Here is a 17,175-nt window from a genome sequence, read left to right as displayed (position 1 = left end):
TCTGTGCACCTTTTTTTTCTGAGCTCCTCAGAGAGTCATCCGTAAAAGCCATAGAAGGAAACCTTCAGACTGGAGGTGGTATCCGTTTCTGGATTTGTACAGAAGGAAAAAAAAAGGCAGGAGTGGTGAGCAGGCAGAGCAGATGGGGCACTGGACAGAGACAGGGAGAGACACAGATGGGGAGAGGCCGAGTAAGACTTTGTGCACCTCTCGACCCTCTGCCCATTTGGCAATAACATCAAGGAATAACCAGACAGCTCTTTCCAAGTGCCTCCTTCTAGGCCAAATGCCTTTCCCACAAGCATGAGGGGAGGCTGGAAGACAAGCAGACACCAGGAAACCACCTGAAAAATGGGAAAGACAAGTCACAAAACTAAATGTTAAAGTAACTAGGTATACACAATTTGAAAATAACATAGGTCCAAAAAAAAAAAAAACCCATAGATCAAAGCAGCCACTTATGTGTGGTTATATATTTTTTCTTCTCAGTGCTTACTTGTATTTTCTAATAATCTGTAACAAATGAGCATTATTTATATAACTAAAATATTTTTAACTAAATTATAAACCACGTGCATAAAAACTTATGCTCCCACATCCCAAAAAAAGACAGTTCCCCAATTCCTATGATCCTAGCCATTGGTGGCATCTGATTAATTTCAAAACTCCCAAACACAGTTTTCTAAAGATGTCATCTACTGTTTGTCACTAGTTAGATAAACAGCTTGCAAGCAGCAAGCCCTTCCTCCATCATCTCACGCCCAACACCCAGAACCACCTGCCGCCATGGGACACAGACCCCTACCACTCCAGAGTTCATATCCAAAAGCCAGAACCTCAGCAAGGTGTAAAACTAAACATAAGGTCTGGGGGTTACAGATATCCTCAGGCCAGAAGAGTGCTCGCTGCATCTCCCTGCCTTTTCCAGGGCCCAGGCAGGGGTTGGCAGGAGCATACTCTAGGCTGCTGACACTCAGAAGTACCCTGTGGGGCTCCACAGATAATCACTGGACTCAGGTTAATACCTACTCAAGCCAATGTTCAGATGTAAAGAGAAAGACAAATAACACTGAAGTTCTTTTTCTTTTTTAAATATTATTTTAATTTTTTAAATAAATAGACACAGGGTCTCACTATGTTGCCCAGGCTGATCTCAAATGCCTGGCCTCAAATGACCTTCCTACCTTGGCCTCCCAAAGTGCCAGTGTTACAGGTATGAGGCACCATGCTCAGCTGCCTTGAAGTTCTGTTTGGTCCAACCAATAACGACTAGCATCCACCTATGGTGCTCGGTGCCGAGAGTCTAATGACATTAATAAAACAATCAACATTCAGTGAGTACCTCCTCTGTGCCTTTACATGTATGAGCTCATTTAATCCCTGGGGTGGATGGTCTACAGTTATCACCCCCATGCCCCACAGAGTCTGGCTCTTAAGCACTACCCCATATTCCCTAGAAGTTTGTAAGCCTGAGAAAACAGGCAGTGAGCTAGAGTCATAAAGAGTGCCACATGCTACTCCCTGCTCTGTTCCAGGAGGAAGCTCATTCCCCTCTGAGAAGCCAAAGAAATGAGAAGTGTGGCTGTTTCTGTCTCGGCTGCCCTCACAGCCTCTAGCTACCTGAGCTCTAAGATCCCTGGGGCCTACAGCTGGCCTGAGGAGGAGCCAGCAGGGCAGGCAGATGGGCACAGTTCTCAGAGACCAGCCAAAGCCACCAGTGAGATGCCTTCTATGCCTGCCTCTTCTGATTCCCAATGCCATCCCTGCACCCCAGTCTCTGCATCCAAGCCAAGAAATGGGAACAGAAATAGAAAAGGCTCTCTAAGAATAAATCAGGGATGGCAAGGTGCAAGAAAGAGAAAAAGATGATGCCACTGCTGGTTCGGGCATAGTGAGTCCTGCTAGCTTGGGCAGTGCCCATGTTGAGAAGGCAAGTACCAAGAGCCCTGATTTTTTTTCAGCCTCTGCTCACAAGCCTGTGGATGCACACTTGCATAACTACTTGCACATACCTGGAGAGCCCGGGCTGAGGTGACATCAGCAAGAACAGCAGAGCTACTGAACTGAGAAGAACAGGGCTCAAATTCCAATTCCACCACTTGTTGGCTGTGTAACTTGGGCGAGTTGTTTAACCTCTCTGATGGTACGCTGTGTCTGTAAAATGGGAACATCAATACCCACCTCTTGCAGGCTGATGTGGAAGAAGGGGAGTTTATCTGTGGGTAACAACTGGCCTAAGGAAGAACCTGAATAAAGGCAATTTCCCTCCCTTATTTCTCTCCCTATGTGCACGTCTGGGCCAAAATCTCTTTCCCTTTTTACTTTGCCAGACTGAAGCCGCTGATTAATCAATCACTTACAGCAGAGATTGTTTTTTTCTCCTAAGAGTTCCTCCCACCCTACATGCCAGGCCCACAGCTTGGCTGGTCAGTGTCTTGTGGTTCTAGGGGCTGCTCACTATCTTGGAGCAGATCCAGGGAGCCAGTATGCACCACCATTCTCAGGGCCTGCTCTGTCCACTGACCTAGAATGAGACTCTGCAGGAGGCCCCAAGGCCTGCCAAAATTTTGCTTCCACTCAGGGACCAGCAAGAGACTGCTATTCTCTGAAGCCAACATCAGTCTGGCCAGTCAAGCAGGTACTTTCCAAACTGGAACAATTAGATCCAGCCAGCCATCCTTTCTAGAAAGCCCTGCTATGTAGTGATCAAAGACATGGGCTTTAATCACTTGGGTTCAAATCCCAGCTCTCCCATTCATTAGCTGTGCAACTTAGGCAATTTTCCTAACCAGTCTGAGCCTCAGTATCCTCATCTCTAAAAGGGGTACAATGATTCCTACCTCTTAGGGTTACTGTGTGCATAAAACAAAGTGATATACGGAGTGACTGGCACATTGCATTCAATGTGTGGGAGCCATAGTCTACTCAGCATGTTACTGGGTTATCTACCGGCTCTGCCATGGAAAGGGTATTAGACACAGATGGGGACAGAAGTCAGCTGTGGGAGCCGCACTAGGGAGATCAAGAAGGGTGGAATGGAAAGAAACAGGGGGCCCAGAAGCCTGGACTTCCTCGTGGGCTGAGGAAGGCCATGGAGGGGAGCATGCCAGAAACCACCAAGAACTGTGTGGTGAGTGGCCAGCCTGCACTACTAGGTACACAGTGCCATGCCAACACTGATGTGGAACTGCTTCCTTCAATCAGAAAGAGGAGATTGCTTTTCCCCTCTTCTAACACTTTTAAATGACTGTGTTTGCCTGCTGATAGTCCCTAAGTATGACGTGATAAATATCCCATGGAAAGGAACCAAGGAACACGGGCCTAAAACCCGTGAGGTGGTGTGAGGGGGAGGAGAGGAGAGGGAAGGGGCAAAGGGCCAAGCACAGTAAAAGATGTGATGGTGCTTCGGCGCCACCAATCGCATCTCTGACTTCATCTACTAGTCTCCTCTCTCCCTCTGTCCAGCCACACTGGCCCCTCTCTATGCCTTGAACACCTCAGCTGTGTTCTACCGCAGGGCCTTGGAACTTGCTTTCCCTCTGCCTGTGGGATTCTTCCCACAATGGCTCACCCTCCCTCCTTCCGCTAAAATGTCACCTTCGTGGTCAGGCCTTCCCTGGCCGTCCATGTGAAACTGCCACTACCCCCTTTCTGCTTAGTTTTCTACAGTGCATCTAAAGCCATCTCACGTGCTGTTAGTCAACTCTGGCTCCTTCCCTTTCCCCCACCTCAGTTACCATAAGAGCAGAAGAATTTTTTTTTTTTTTTTGAGATGGAGTTTCACTGTTGTTACCCAGACTGGAGTTCAATGGCGCGATCTCGGCTCACCGCAACCTCCGCCTCCTGGGTTCAAGCAATTCTCCTGCCTCAGCCTCCCGAGTAGCTGGGACTACAGGTGCGCACCATCATGCCCACTAATTTTTGTATTTTCAGTAGGGACGGAGTTTCACCTTGTTGACCAGGATGGTCTCGATCTCTTGACCTTGTGATCCACCCGCCTCGGCCTCCCAAAGTGCTAGGATTACAGGCATGAGCCACTGCACCCAGCAAGAGCAGAAGATTTTTTATCTGCTTTATTTATCCCTTCATCCTTAGTGCCAAGCACATAAGAGGTACCCAAAAAACATCTGTTGAATAAATGGAGTAGGAAAGGGGAAGATGGAATTAGAATCACATTTTAATAATCCTAGATCCTCACTGGTCTGAAACAACTGTTACTGACATCACTGAAGGTGCTGGGAGAGTTCCAAAGCAAGGATCAGATACCATCTGAGGCTTCCTCTCTTGCGCCCAAGAACTCCTCAACAGATTCCCCCAAAGTGCAGATTGTTTCAAATATTTGGTTCAGAAAAAGGCTGGGCCTATGCTCTCCTTGTGCCATGAGAGGGATGCCTTAAAATAAGAACACGGGGATCAGCCAAGCCACCACCTGTACCTGGAGGCAGATGAGCACTGTATTAGTTTCCTATTATACTGTAACAAATTACCACAAACTTAGTGACTTAGAACAAAACATTTATTCTCTTACAGTTCTGGAGGTCAGAAATCCAAAATTAGTTTCACTGGGCTAAAATGAATGTGTTGGTAAGGCCACATTTCCTCCAGAGGTTCTAGGGGAAAACAGTTTCCTTGCCTTTTCCAGCTTCCAAAGCTATATTCGTTGCGTTTTTGGCCTTCTCTTCAACCTCCAAAGCCAGCAGTGTAGTATCTTGCTGAGGTAGTTACATTGCCTCCTTCTCCTGTGTCCAATCTCTCTCTCTGGTTCCCCCTTATAAAGACATTTGAGATTGCATTTAGGGGTCCACGCAGATAATTCAGGATAATCCCCTCGTCTCAAGATCCTTAACTTAATCACATGTGCAAAGTCCATTTTGTCACCTGATATTCACATGTTGCAGAAGTTATAAAGGGGTTTATTTTGGGGGCCACTATTTAGCTTACCACCAAGGAAGCAAGCTCCAAAAGTCTGGAAGAAACACAGTTCAGATCCCTGGTCCACATAAAATAAGTGTCAGATTGGGAGCCTTGGCAGCATCCCAGGCCAGGGTCTTTCTTTCACTGTAACTATTTGTATTTAAGTAGGCAGCAGGCCAGGTACAGTGGCTCACACCTGTAATCCTAGCACTGTGGGAGGCCAAGGCGAGTGGATCACCGGAGGTCAGGAGTTAGAGACCAGCCTGGCCAACATAGTGAAACCTCATCTCTATTAAAAACACAAAAATCAGCCAGGTGAAGTGGCACGCACCTGTAATCCCAGCTACTCAGAAGGCTGAGGCAGGAGAATCGCTTGAATCTGGGAGGTGGAGGTTGCAGTGAGCCGAGATTGCACCACTACACTCCAGCCTGGGGGACAGAATGAGACTACGTCTCAAAATTTAAAAAAAAGTAGGCAAAGGAGAGTTCATTTTATGGAACTGAGCATTCTGGTCCTTGGAGGACCACCTTGAAAGGGAAAAGCAGTTTTCTCTTCTCCAGCCTAAAGCCCCCAACGGACGGCTGAGGTGTATATTCCAGGATGTGTGTGCTGAGGGTTGAGGGGAATCCATCAGGACCTCCGAACTTTCCTAAAGGCTTTCACACAGGAGAGCGGGCTGCAAAGAAATGGTCTGAACCATATGAACAAGCCCCAGAACAAGCCCCAGGATGGCAGATAAGTTCTGCCTCTCATGAGTGCTGCTTGGGGTGGAGGATTCTGAATCCATCTGGGCTTGGAGAGGAAAGCTGATGTGGTCAGAGTGCCATGAGCACCACATCAAACACTAGGAATGGGCAGGTCAATGGCAATCTGCACGCTGTGACCTGGTCTACATGGCACCTTTCGATGCTATAGGAAGGTGGCTTCTATCCAGACCAAAAGTGACTTGGAGAAGCACACCCTGAGAAACATGAAGAGAAACCGCTCCAGAAGATAACTGTACACCGTGGACACTCTCCTCTGTTGTGTGAACATCAGATGCTTTCTTACTTCTTTGGAATATGCTGCTAATTCTGAACCATTTCCCATCACTTCTCCCCAAAGCCCTCAAGGGCCAGTGATGTAACTGAGGGGGGTAAACTTCTAATGTAAGAATAATACACTTCTCTTACCAGGTTTATTGATGTGAGGTTCACCAGTGGACCCAGCTGAACAGCAGGATTTAGTGAAGAAATGATACAGCAGTGACAGTCAGGGGAGATTTTGCCCCCTAGAGGACATTTGGCAATGTTTGCAGACATTCTTGAGTTTTACGGTAGGGGAGGGGAGAGTGCCACTGGCACTTGGTGTGTAGAAGCTAGGGATGCTGCTCAACATCCTAAAATGCACAAACAGCCCACACAAGAGATGATTATCCAGTCCAGTATGTTTACAGTGCTAGGCCTGAGAAGTCCTATACTAGAGAAACAGGAACTAGGAGGCAAAGAAAGTCAACCTCTACAAACATGAAGATGTTTTAGGCAATTAAGGGAAACAAAGAGCATGCCTTCCTTAATTGTCTGGAAAAGGAGGTAATGAGTAGAGCTCTGGGTTCTGACAAACTCTAGAACAATGTGTTTGTGAGGAGACAGTACAGGGTGGCCTGCTTGGCTAGTGCTGCCGGTTGGAGAGCAAAGTTGGCTTGTACTTCCACTGGAGTGGTGGCAAGGAACTCTGCGAGGTGGCTCACGCCTATAACCCCAGCACTTTGGGAGGCCAAGGCAGGCGGATCACAAGGTCAGAAGTCCGGGACTAAAAATACAAAAACTAGCTGGGCATAGTGGCACATGCCTTGTTAACCCAGCCACTCAGGAGGCTGAAGCAGGAGAATCGCTTCAACTCGGGAGGCGGAAGCTGTAGTGAGCCAAGATCGCGCCACTGCACTCCAGCCTGGGAGACAGAGTAAGACTCCATCTCAAAAAAAAAAAAAATCAGCTGTTAGGTATCTTTTAGTATCATGATATGGAAGTGAACTTAAGCATGAAGCGGTTTTCCCACACTACTTGGAGCACCTCCCTTCAGCATCCTCCTAGAAGAGAACTCTTTCCAAGCTCAGTTGCCATTAGCTGTGGAGAACTTAGTAATGTTCTCAGGGGAGTAGCTGAGGTGACGATGAGGCTGAGCAGAAGTTAGGCGTGAAAGACAGAACTTTTTGGGGGAGTCTCTGAATCTGCTATGATTCTGAGGGCTGCCCGATTAAAATAAAATTATATAAGAAAAAAAAAGAAAGACAGGACTTTTTTTTCTTTTTTTCTTTTTCTTTTAGAGACAGGGTCTTACTCTGTCACCCAGGCTGGAGTACAGTGGTGCAAACATGGCTCACTGCGGCCTCAACCTCCTGGGCATGAGTGATTCTCCTCAAGATCACTTGAGGTCAGGAATTTGAGACCAGCCTCAACATCGTAAGGCCCATCTCTACAAAAATTTTAAAAATTAGCCGGCCTGGTGGTGTGCATCTGTAGTCCCTGCTACTTGGGAGAAGTAGGAGGATCCCTTGAGCCCAAGAGTTTGAGCCTGCAGTGCACCGAGATTGCCCCACTGCACTCCAGCCTGGGTGACAGAATGAGACCCTGTCTCTTAAAAAAAAAAAAAGTAAATAGCTGGGCGTGGTGGCTCACACCTATAATCCCAGCTTCGGGAGGCCGAGGCAGGTGGATCATGAGGTCAGGCGTTCGAGACCAGCCTGGCCAACATAGTGAAACCCTGTCTCTACTAAAAATACAAAGAATGTCAGGAGTGATGGTGGGCACCTGTAATCTCAGCTACTTGGGAGGCTGAGGCAGGAGAATTGCTTGAACCTGGGAGGCAGAGGTTGTAGTGAGGTGAGATTGCACCACTGCATTCTAGCCCAGGTTACAGTGTGAGTCACTGTCTAAAAAAAATAAAAATGTTTTTAAATAAAATAAATAAATAGCAAAAGCACTGTGTGAATGAGTTGCAAGCTAAACTAGACACTTGTTTCATGAAACACCATTTTTACTAGAAAGATTAACAGGCAAATGATAATTATTTAGACTTTACTATCTGACAGACCTGTTCTTGAAAATGGATGAAGTGAGATTGTTAATTCAAAAAAAACTAGTTGGCAGGCACAGTGGCTCACATCTGTAATCCCAGCACTTTGGGAAGCCAAAGTGAGCAGATCACTTGAGGTCAGGAGTTCAAGATCAGCCTAGCCAACGTGATGAAACCTCATCTCTAATTTAAAAAATACAAAATTATCTAGGTGTGGTGGTACACACCTATAATCCTAGCTATTCAGGAGGCCGAGGCAGGAGATTTGCTTGAACCTGGGAGGTGGAGGTTGCAGTGAGCTGAGATCACACCACTGCACTCCAGCCTGGGCAACAGAGTGAGACTCTGTCTTGAAAAAAAAAAAAAAGAACTGGCCAGGCACAGTGGCTCATGCCTTTAATCCCAGCACTTTGGGAGGACAAGGCAGGAGAATGGCTCGAGCTCAGGAGTTTGAGACCAGCCTGGGCAACACAGGGAGATCTGATCTCTACAAAAAGTTAAAAAATGAGGTGGGCATGATGGTGCATGCATGTAGTCCTACCTACTTGGAAGGCTGAGGTGGGAGGATCACTTGAGCCCAGAAGTCAAGGCTACAGTGAGCCAAGAATTCACCACTGCATTCCAGTCTGGGCAGCAGAGTGAGACCCAGTCTAGGGGGCGTGGAAGAAAGGCTGGGTGTGGCAGCTCATGCCTGTAATTTCAGCCTTTGGGAAGCTGAGGCAGATGGATCACTTGAGGCCAGGAATTCAAGATCAGCCTGGTCAATGTAGCAAGATCACAAGACCCCAACTTTACAAAAAATTTTTTAAAAAGCTGGGCATGCTGGCACATACCTGTGGTCTCAGCTACTCTGGAGGCTGAGGAAGGAGGACTGCTTGAGCCCAGAAGTTGAAGGATGCAAGTGAGCTATGATTGCACCACTGTACTCCAGCCTGGGTGACTAAGGGAGACCCTATCTCAAATAAAATAGAACAAAAGAAGCAACAGTATGTTACCAATGGTAAAAATCAAGCTTTCAAGAGAAAACTCAAATTTAGAAAACATGCATTGGCCACTGCGAGCCTAACAGCTTCTCAATACTTAAAGACTTTTTAAAATGAGATCAGTGGTGATACTAATGAATATGGTTTTTTGATAATGTAAAATAAAATGTGTCAACATTCGGAAGATCTACATAACTCAATGAAACAATATTTCCCAATAACCAATTCAAAGTAAAAGATCCATTCAAAGTGCAAGACAGACCAATGGATTTTAATGGCAGAAAGTATGAAAAGTCTGTTAGTAAAGTTTCAAACTCCATATTGCAACTAACCTTTGTTGAGTATAGCATAGTATAGTATAGTAATCAAAGAAGAACAGAAGAATACCCACATGATCTGCAAAGGCTATTAAAATACTCCTCCCTTCCTCAACCACATATCTATGTGAGGCCAGATTTTTTGTCATATCTTTCAAACAAAACAACATACCACAAGAGATTGAATCTAGAAGCAGATGTAAGAATTCAGCTGTCTTTTATTAAACCAGGCACAAAAAAAAAAAAAGACTGGCAAAAATGTAAAACAACATCACTCCCCTCAATAATTGTTTTGTTTTGAAAAACAGTTCTTTTTCATTAAAAAGTCATTTATGATGGCATGTAGTGCATTTATTATATTAAATAATTCTTAAAAATCAGTAACCTTTTTACTTATGACACTGATTTCAACAGAAAAGAAAAAATTAGTAACTTTAAAAAATTCCTCTTTTTTAATTTCTTCCTTTTTTTCCTTTTTGAGACAGGGTCTCACTCTGTTGCCCAGGCTAAGTGCAGTGGTGCGATCTTGGCTCAATGCAGCCTCTGCCTCCTAGGTTCCAGCAATCCTCCCACTTCAGGTTCCTGAGTAGCTGGGATTACAGGTGTGTGCCACCACATCAAGCAAATTTGTGCATTTTTTGTACAGGCGGATCTCACCATGTTGCCCAGGCTGATCTCGAACTCCTGAACTCAAGTGATCCACCAGCCTCGGTCTCCCAAAGTGCTGGGATTATAGGTGTGAGCCACCACGCCCAGCCTGTTTTAATTTCTAACATGGTAAACATAGGCCCTTGGGGTCTCCAATAACTTTTAAGAATCTAAAGGGATCTTGAGGCCAAAAAGTTTGAGAATGCTGTTTTACAATATTCTAAAGTTGACTTCAAATTAAGCCACCTTTCTTTCCAAGCCCAACCTCAGACCCAGTTTTTTCAGGGACAAAGCCAGCCTTCAGTGATGACTTACTCCTCTAAATGTGTGTCCTTATACAGCACCATGTGCTTAGTATTCGCCAGTTCTCTAACATTTAAAAAATATTTTTTGTGCATATTCCTTTTTCAGTTAGGTTCCCCACCCCTGGGGGTGGGGGCAGCCAAGGATCACGCCTGAATGTCTGAAACACCTATAACAAGATGTGGTCCATAGAAGCGCCTCAGGAGGGCTGGACTCGGTGGCTCATGCCTGTAATCCCAGCACCTTGGGAGGCTGAGACAGGCAGATCACAAGATCAGGAGATCGAAACCATCCTAGCTAACATGGGGAAACCCTGTCTCTACTAAAAATACAAAAAATTAGCCAAGGCAGATGCTTATAATCCCAGCTACACAGGAGGCTGAGGAAGGAGAATCACTTGAACCCGGGAGGTGGAGGTTGCAGTGAGCTGAGATCATGCCACTGCACTCCAGCCTGGGCGACAGAGTGAGACTCTGTCTCAAAAAAAACAAAATAAAATAAAGTTAAGTGCCTCAGGTGAGAAAGACTAAAATGTCAACAACCATAGTTTTTTGAGATTAACACTAAAAAATATGATAAAGTTACAAGCTCACCTTTGCCAGAAACTAAGAAAGAAAACTTCTCCAGCTACTCAGGAGGCTGAGGCAGGAAGATGGCTTGAGGCTGGAGTTGGAGACCAGCCTGGGCAACAGAGCAAGGTCTTATCTCTAAAAAAGAAATAAAAAATTATTTTAATGAGCCAGGCAGGAAGTCCTAGCTAGAGGAATCAGATAAGAGAAAGACATTAAGGGCACCCAAATTGGAAAGGAAGAAGTCAAATTATCCTTGTTTGCAGATAATACATTATATTTGGAAAAAGCTGGCTGGGTGTGGTGGCTCACACCTGTAATCCCAGCACTTTGGGAGGCTGAGGTGGGTGGATCAGGAGGTCAGGAGTTCAAGACCAGCCTGGCCAATACAGTGAAACTCCGTCTCTACTAAAAATACAAAAAATTAGTCAGGCATGGTGGCTGGCGTCTGTAATCCCAGCTACTCAGGAGGCTGAGGCAGGACAAATGCTTGACCCTGAGAGGCAGAGGCTGCAGTGAACAGAGATCGCGCCACCGTACTCCAGCCTGGGTGACACTGTGATACTCCGTCTTAAAAAAAGAATAAACTAAAGACTCCACAAGAAAACTATTAGAACTAATAAACAGAATCAGTAAAGTTGCAGGATACAAAATCAACATACAAACATTAGTAGCAAGGCTGGGCGTAGTGCCTCATGCCTATAACCCCAGCACTTTGGGAGGCCGAAGCAGGCAGACTGCTTGAGGCCAGGAGTTCAAGAACAGCCTGGCCAACATGGCAAAACTCCTCTACTAAAAACTAAAAAGAAACTAGCCAGGCATGGTGGTGCACACCTGTAGTGCCAGCTCCTGGGGAGGCTGAGGCATGAGAATCGCCTGAACCGAGGAGGCAGAGGTTGCCAAGCTATGATTGCGCCACTGTACTCCAGCCTGGGAGATAGAACCAGATACCATCTAACATCTCTGTCTCAACAACAATAATAAAATCAGTAGCATTTTTACATGCCAACAGTGAACAATGTGAAAATTTTTAAATTAATCCCATTTACAATAGCCACACAAAATTGATTACCTAGAAATTAACTTAACGTGGTATAGATGCAGCAAAGAACAAAAAAAAAAAGAAAGAAATTAACCACAGAAGTGAAAGATCTCTGTAATGAAAACTATAAAACACTGATGAAAAAAATTAAAGAGGACATCAAAAAATGGAAAGATATTCCATGTTCATGCACTAGAAGAATCAATATTTTTAAAATGTACATACTACCCAAAGCAATCTAAAAATTGGATGAAGTCCCTATCAAAATACCAATGAAATTCTTCGTAGAAATAGAAAAAAAAATCCTAAAATTTATATGGAACCACAAAAGGCCAATAGCTAAAGCTATCCTAAGCAAAAAGAACAAAACTGGAGGAATCACATTACTTGACTTCAAATTATACTACAAAGCTACAGTAACCAAAAGAGAATCATACAGGCATGAAAACAAGACACATAGGCTGGGTGTGGTGGCTCATGCCTGTAATCCCAGCACTTTGGGAGGTTGAGGTGGGTGGATCACCTGAGCTCAGGAGTTTGAGACCAGCCTAACCAACATGGTGAAACCCTATCTCTACTAAAAATACAAAAAAATTAGCTGGGCATGGTGGCAAGTGCCTATAATCCCAGCTACTTGGGAGGCTGAGGCAGGAGAACTGCTTGAACCCAGGAGGTGGAGGTTTCGGTGAGTCGAGATTGCACCATTTCACTCCAGCCTGGGCAACAAGAGTGAAACTCTATCTCAAAACAGAAAAACAAAAAACAGACGCATAGACCGATGGAATAGAGAACCCAGAAACAAATCCACATGCCTACAGTGAACTCACTTTTGACAAAGGTGCCAAGAATATACACTGAGGAAAAGACGGTCTCTTCAATAAATGGTGCTCGGAAAACTGGATATTCATAGGAAGAAGAATGAAACTAGACCCTTATCTCTTGCCATATACAAAAACCAAATCAAAATAAACTAAAGACTTAAATCTAAGGCTTTAAACTGTGAAACTACTATAAGAAAACATAGGAGAAAATCTCCAGGACACTCGTCTGGGCAAAAATTTCTTGAGCAATACCCCACAAACACAGGCAACCAAAGCAAAAATGGCCAAATGCGATCACATCATGTTAAACAGCTTCTGCACAGCAAAGGAAACAATCAACGTATAGTGAAGAGACAACCCACAGGATGGGAGAAAATATTTGCAAACTACCCATATGACAAGATATTAATAACAAGAATATACAAGGAGTTCAAACAACTCTATAGGAAAAAAAAATCTAATAATCTGATCAAAGGATGGGCAAAAGATTGTAATAAGACATTTCTCAAAAGAAGACATACAGGGCAGGTGCTGCAGCTCATGCCTGTAATCTCAGCACTTTGGGAGGCCGAGGTAGGTGGATCATGAGGTCAGGAGTTCGAGACCAGCCTGGCCAACATGGGAAAACCCTGTCTCTACTAAAAATGCAAAAATTAGCCAGGCATGGTGGCAGGCACCTGTAGTCCCAGCTACTTGGGAGGCTGAGGCAGGAGAATTGCTTGAATCTGGTAGGCAGAGGTTCCAGTGAGCCGAGATCATGCCACTGCACTCCAGCCTGCACAACAAAGCAAGACTCCAGCTCAAAAAAACACTACAATGAGATATCATCTCACCCCAGTTAAAATAGCTTATATCAGTGGCCCTTATTGAAGCTGCAGCAGCTTCCACATAGCTGCTATGGTGAAAAAGGAGCCGAGTGACAGTTTTCCTTGATGTTTGTCATTCTGTTTGTTGTAACTCATCTGCAACATTAGAAAAAACAGAGTTCCATTATAAAATAAATAAATAAATAAATAAGCCAGGCACGGTGCAGTGGCTCATACCTGTAATCCCAGCACTTTGGAAGGCCAAGGCAGGCAGATCATGAGTTTGAGGCCAGCCTGGCTAACATGGTGAAACCCCAGCTCTACTAAAAATACAAAAATTAGCTGGGTGTGGGGGCACATGCCTATAATCCCAGCTACTCGGGAGGCTGGGGCACAAGAATCACTTGAACCCAGGAGGCAGAGGTTGCAGTGAGCCAAGATCGCGCCACTGCACTCCAACCTGGGTGACAGAGCAAGATGCTATCTCTAAAGAAATACATTTTAAATGGCTTATATGCAAAACACAGGCAATAAATTCTAGTAACAATGTGGAGAAAAGGGAACCCTTTGCACACTGTTGATGGGAATATAAATTAGTACAACCACTATGGAGAACAGTTTGGAGGTTCCACAAAATAACTAAAAATTGAGCTACCATATGATCCAGCAATCCCATTGCTGAGAACATACTCAGAAGAAAGGGAATCGGTGTACTGTAGAGATATCTGCACTCCTATGTTTGTTGCAGCACTGTTTACAATAGCTAAGATTTGGAAGTGACCTGAGTCAACAGATGAATATATAGTACATATACACAATGGAGTACTATTCAGCCATAAAAAAGGATGAGATCCAGTCATCTGCAACAACATGGATGAAACTGAAGGTCATTATGCTAAATGAAATAAGGCAGGAACAGAAAGACAAATCGCATGTTCTCACTTATTTATGGGATATGAAAATCAAAACAATAGAACTCATGGACATAGACGGTAGAAGGATGGTTACCAAAGGCTGGGAAGGGTAGTGAGGAATTTCAGGGTGAGGTACAAATGGTTAATGGGTACAAAAAATATATAGAAAGAATAAGACCTACTATTTGATAGCACAACAGGATGACTAGAGTCAGTAACAACTATATATTTTTAAATAACCTAAAGACTATAAGTGGATTGTTTGCAAGTCAATGGATAAATGCTTGAGGGGATGGAGACACCATTCTTTAGAATGTGCTTATTTCACACTGCATGCCTATATCAAAACATCTTGACTGGGCACAGTGGCTCACGCCTGTAATCCCAGCACTCTGGGAGGCCAAGGTGGATGGATCACCTAAGATCAGGAGTTCGAGACCAGTCTGGACAACATGGTGAAACCCCATCTCTAAATAATACAAAAATTAGCCAGGCGTAGTGGCACGCACCTGTAATCCCAGCTACTCCGGAGGCTAAGGCATGACAATCACTTGAACCCAGGAGGCGGAGGTTGCAGTGAGCTGAGATCATGCCACTGCACTCCAGCCTGGGTAACAGAGTGAATCTGTGTCAAAAAAAAAACAAACAAAAAACAACAAAGAACAAAACCATCTCATGTACCTCATAAATATATAATGGGTACTACTATGTACCCATTAAATAAAAAAAAACAAACAAATAGCCAGGCATGGTGGTGTTCACCTGCAGTCCCAGCTACCTAGGAGGCTGTGGTGAGAGGACTGCCTAGGCCAAGCTTATCCAACCCACAACCCATGGACCACATGCAGCCCAGGACAGCTTTGAATGCAGCCCAACACAAATATGTAAACTTTCTTAAAACATGAGATTATTTTGTGATTTTTATTTTTAGCTCATCAGCTATTGTTAGCGTATTTTATGTGTAGCCCGAGACAATAATTCTTCTTCCAATGTGGCCCAGAAACGGCAAGAATATAATAGCAATACCCCATCAAGAAAGAAAGAAAGAAAATAAAGAGAAGAGAACAGAAAAGAAGAGAAAAGCGGAGGGAAGGGCGGGGAGGGGAGACAAGATGCTCCTACCTGCACCTGGGAGATCAAGGCTCAGGGATGAACTGGACAAATGACCCCCAGAAACGCATATACAATTGCTGCCACTGGGCCTAGCTACTGCTAAATCAAATGACAAAGCAAATCAGTTCAACTCAGTAGCTCTCCCTACTCAGGGGGTAATTCAACCTCTTCCCTTTTGGGGAACCTCAGAAGCCTCTGAAACTTCTCCCTTCTTCCTCCCTCACATTCCCTTCAGAGGAAAGCACTTGGTATGGGTTTGAGAGCAGGAGGGCCCCCCTGCAACCCCAGGATCTTCCTGAAAGATCCACAAACAACCTGACCCACACGGACAGAGAGACACGGGGACTCACCACCCTGTTTGACAACAGGAAAACATGCAGGGTGTTAAAGGCAGAAAAGGGGAAGTGAAGCCCACGGACAGCTACTGGAACCACTGAACAAATCAGACAGAAGGCCCACATTTCCCCCGGCCCCCAGCAGGGACCCACAACAACTCTGCCTTCCAAATAGAACAATGAACATTGTATTCCCTGGAGCTCCACTTCCGAGAGTTTATAAATCTGCCAGGCATCCTGAGAACATGGAAACAGCAATGGGAAACTCAGAGCATTGTTCAGACTCTTGGTGAGAACTCCCTACTCCTGCAGAGATGGAAGAAACAATTCTGTGTACTATGGCCAGCTCTCATATATACCAGCAAACCACAGACCCATAAGGCAGAACAGAGACTGGATCTGTTTTTTACTATTATCATTTCCCAAAGTGCCTGGCACATAATTGGTACTCAAAAATATTTGTTCCCGCCGTGTGCAGTGGCTCACAGTATAATCCCAGCACTCTGGGAGGCAGAGGCCGATGGATTACCTGATATCAGGAGTTTGAGACCAGTCTGGCTAACGTGGTGAAATCCCATCTCTACTAAAAATACAAAAATTAGCCGGGTGTGGTGGCGCATGCCTGTAATCCAGCTACTCGGGAGGCTGAGGCAGGAGAATCACTTGAACTGGAAGGCAGAGGTTGCAGTGAGCCAAGATTGTGCCACTGCACTCCAGCCTGGATAAGAGCAAAACTCCATCTCAAAAAAAAAAAAAAAGACATCTAATTTAAACCATCCTTACACACACACACACACATGTATGTATATGTATTTGTTCCCTAAATAAGAGAGAATGATGGACACCATCTTAGTGGCTTGGCACCCTAGGTACACATATAGGCAAAGACAAAAGGCCGTTCATTTACTCATTCAACAAATATTTATTCAGTATCTCCTCTGTGCCAGGCACTACCCTAGACACAAAGGCAGCAGAATAAGTCCCTGCCCTGTGGAGTTTATCTTTTAATGGGCACAAAGGTGGGAATCTCCATGCTCCTGAAAAAACTATGTAAGCCATAGACATTTGATAATTACTTAATCAACTCCTAGACTATGCATAAGCAACTGGTACCAGATGCTGTGATAGGAACCTGCAATCTGGGACTTAGCCCTAGTGAAATTATTTCATCTACAAGGTCAGGATCTTAAATCTGTACCACGTGTTAGTGGATGGTCAGAGACCCCTGAGTAAAGAAAATGGGATTACCTCATCGGTGCATCTGTCTTCATCTGTTGGTGAGCAGAAGCCACTGTGTGAGCATCATGTGCATGCCCAAAACACTGTACAACACTGCAAGACAGAAAAAAAAAATC

At 44.8% G+C, this 17,175-nt stretch overlaps 2 protein-coding genes and 1 non-coding gene across 20 annotated transcripts in view; 1 reads left to right on the top strand and 2 right to left on the bottom strand.

The window, feature by feature from the left end:
* Window positions 1-17,175, bottom strand: part of PPARD (peroxisome proliferator activated receptor delta) — a 135,254-nt gene that overhangs the window by 73,841 nt on the left and 44,238 nt on the right. For 4 of the 14 annotated variants that reach the window (XM_078369043.1, XM_078369045.1, XM_035295418.3 and 1 more), the window contains one exon: window positions 17,069-17,152. The gene's annotated coding sequence lies outside the window, so the exon portion shown is untranslated. Of the gene's footprint in view, window positions 1-9; window positions 89-2,012; window positions 2,155-8,802; window positions 8,922-10,813; window positions 10,928-17,068; window positions 17,153-17,175 lie in introns of all 14 variants that reach the window. The other 10 variants (XM_078369046.1, XM_054253910.2, XM_054253914.2 and 7 more) reach the window with 7 other exon arrangements.
* The window catches only part of LOC118151061 (keratin, type II cytoskeletal 8), a 100,114-nt gene that overhangs the window by 38,701 nt on the left and 44,238 nt on the right, over window positions 1-17,175 (bottom strand). For 3 of the 5 annotated variants that reach the window (XM_078369037.1, XM_078369039.1, XM_078369035.1), the window contains 2 exons: window positions 17,069-17,152; window positions 10,814-10,927 (listed from right to left, as the gene is read on the bottom strand). The gene's annotated coding sequence lies outside the window, so the exon portion shown is untranslated. The remainder of the gene's footprint in view (window positions 1-10,813; window positions 10,928-17,068; window positions 17,153-17,175) is intronic. The other 2 variants (XM_078369040.1, XM_078369036.1) reach the window with 1 other exon arrangement.
* LOC144582416 (small nucleolar RNA SNORA16B/SNORA16A family) lies at window positions 13,508-13,637 on the top strand. The gene has a single exon (XR_013534999.1). It is a non-coding gene; the product is annotated as a small nucleolar RNA SNORA16B/SNORA16A family (small nucleolar RNA).

This window comes from Callithrix jacchus, chromosome 4, assembly GCF_049354715.1.
Source record: "Callithrix jacchus isolate 240 chromosome 4, calJac240_pri, whole genome shotgun sequence".
Classification (NCBI taxonomy): Eukaryota; Metazoa; Chordata; class Mammalia; order Primates; family Cebidae; genus Callithrix; species Callithrix jacchus.
This window is presented reverse-complemented; position numbering and strand designations above follow the sequence as displayed.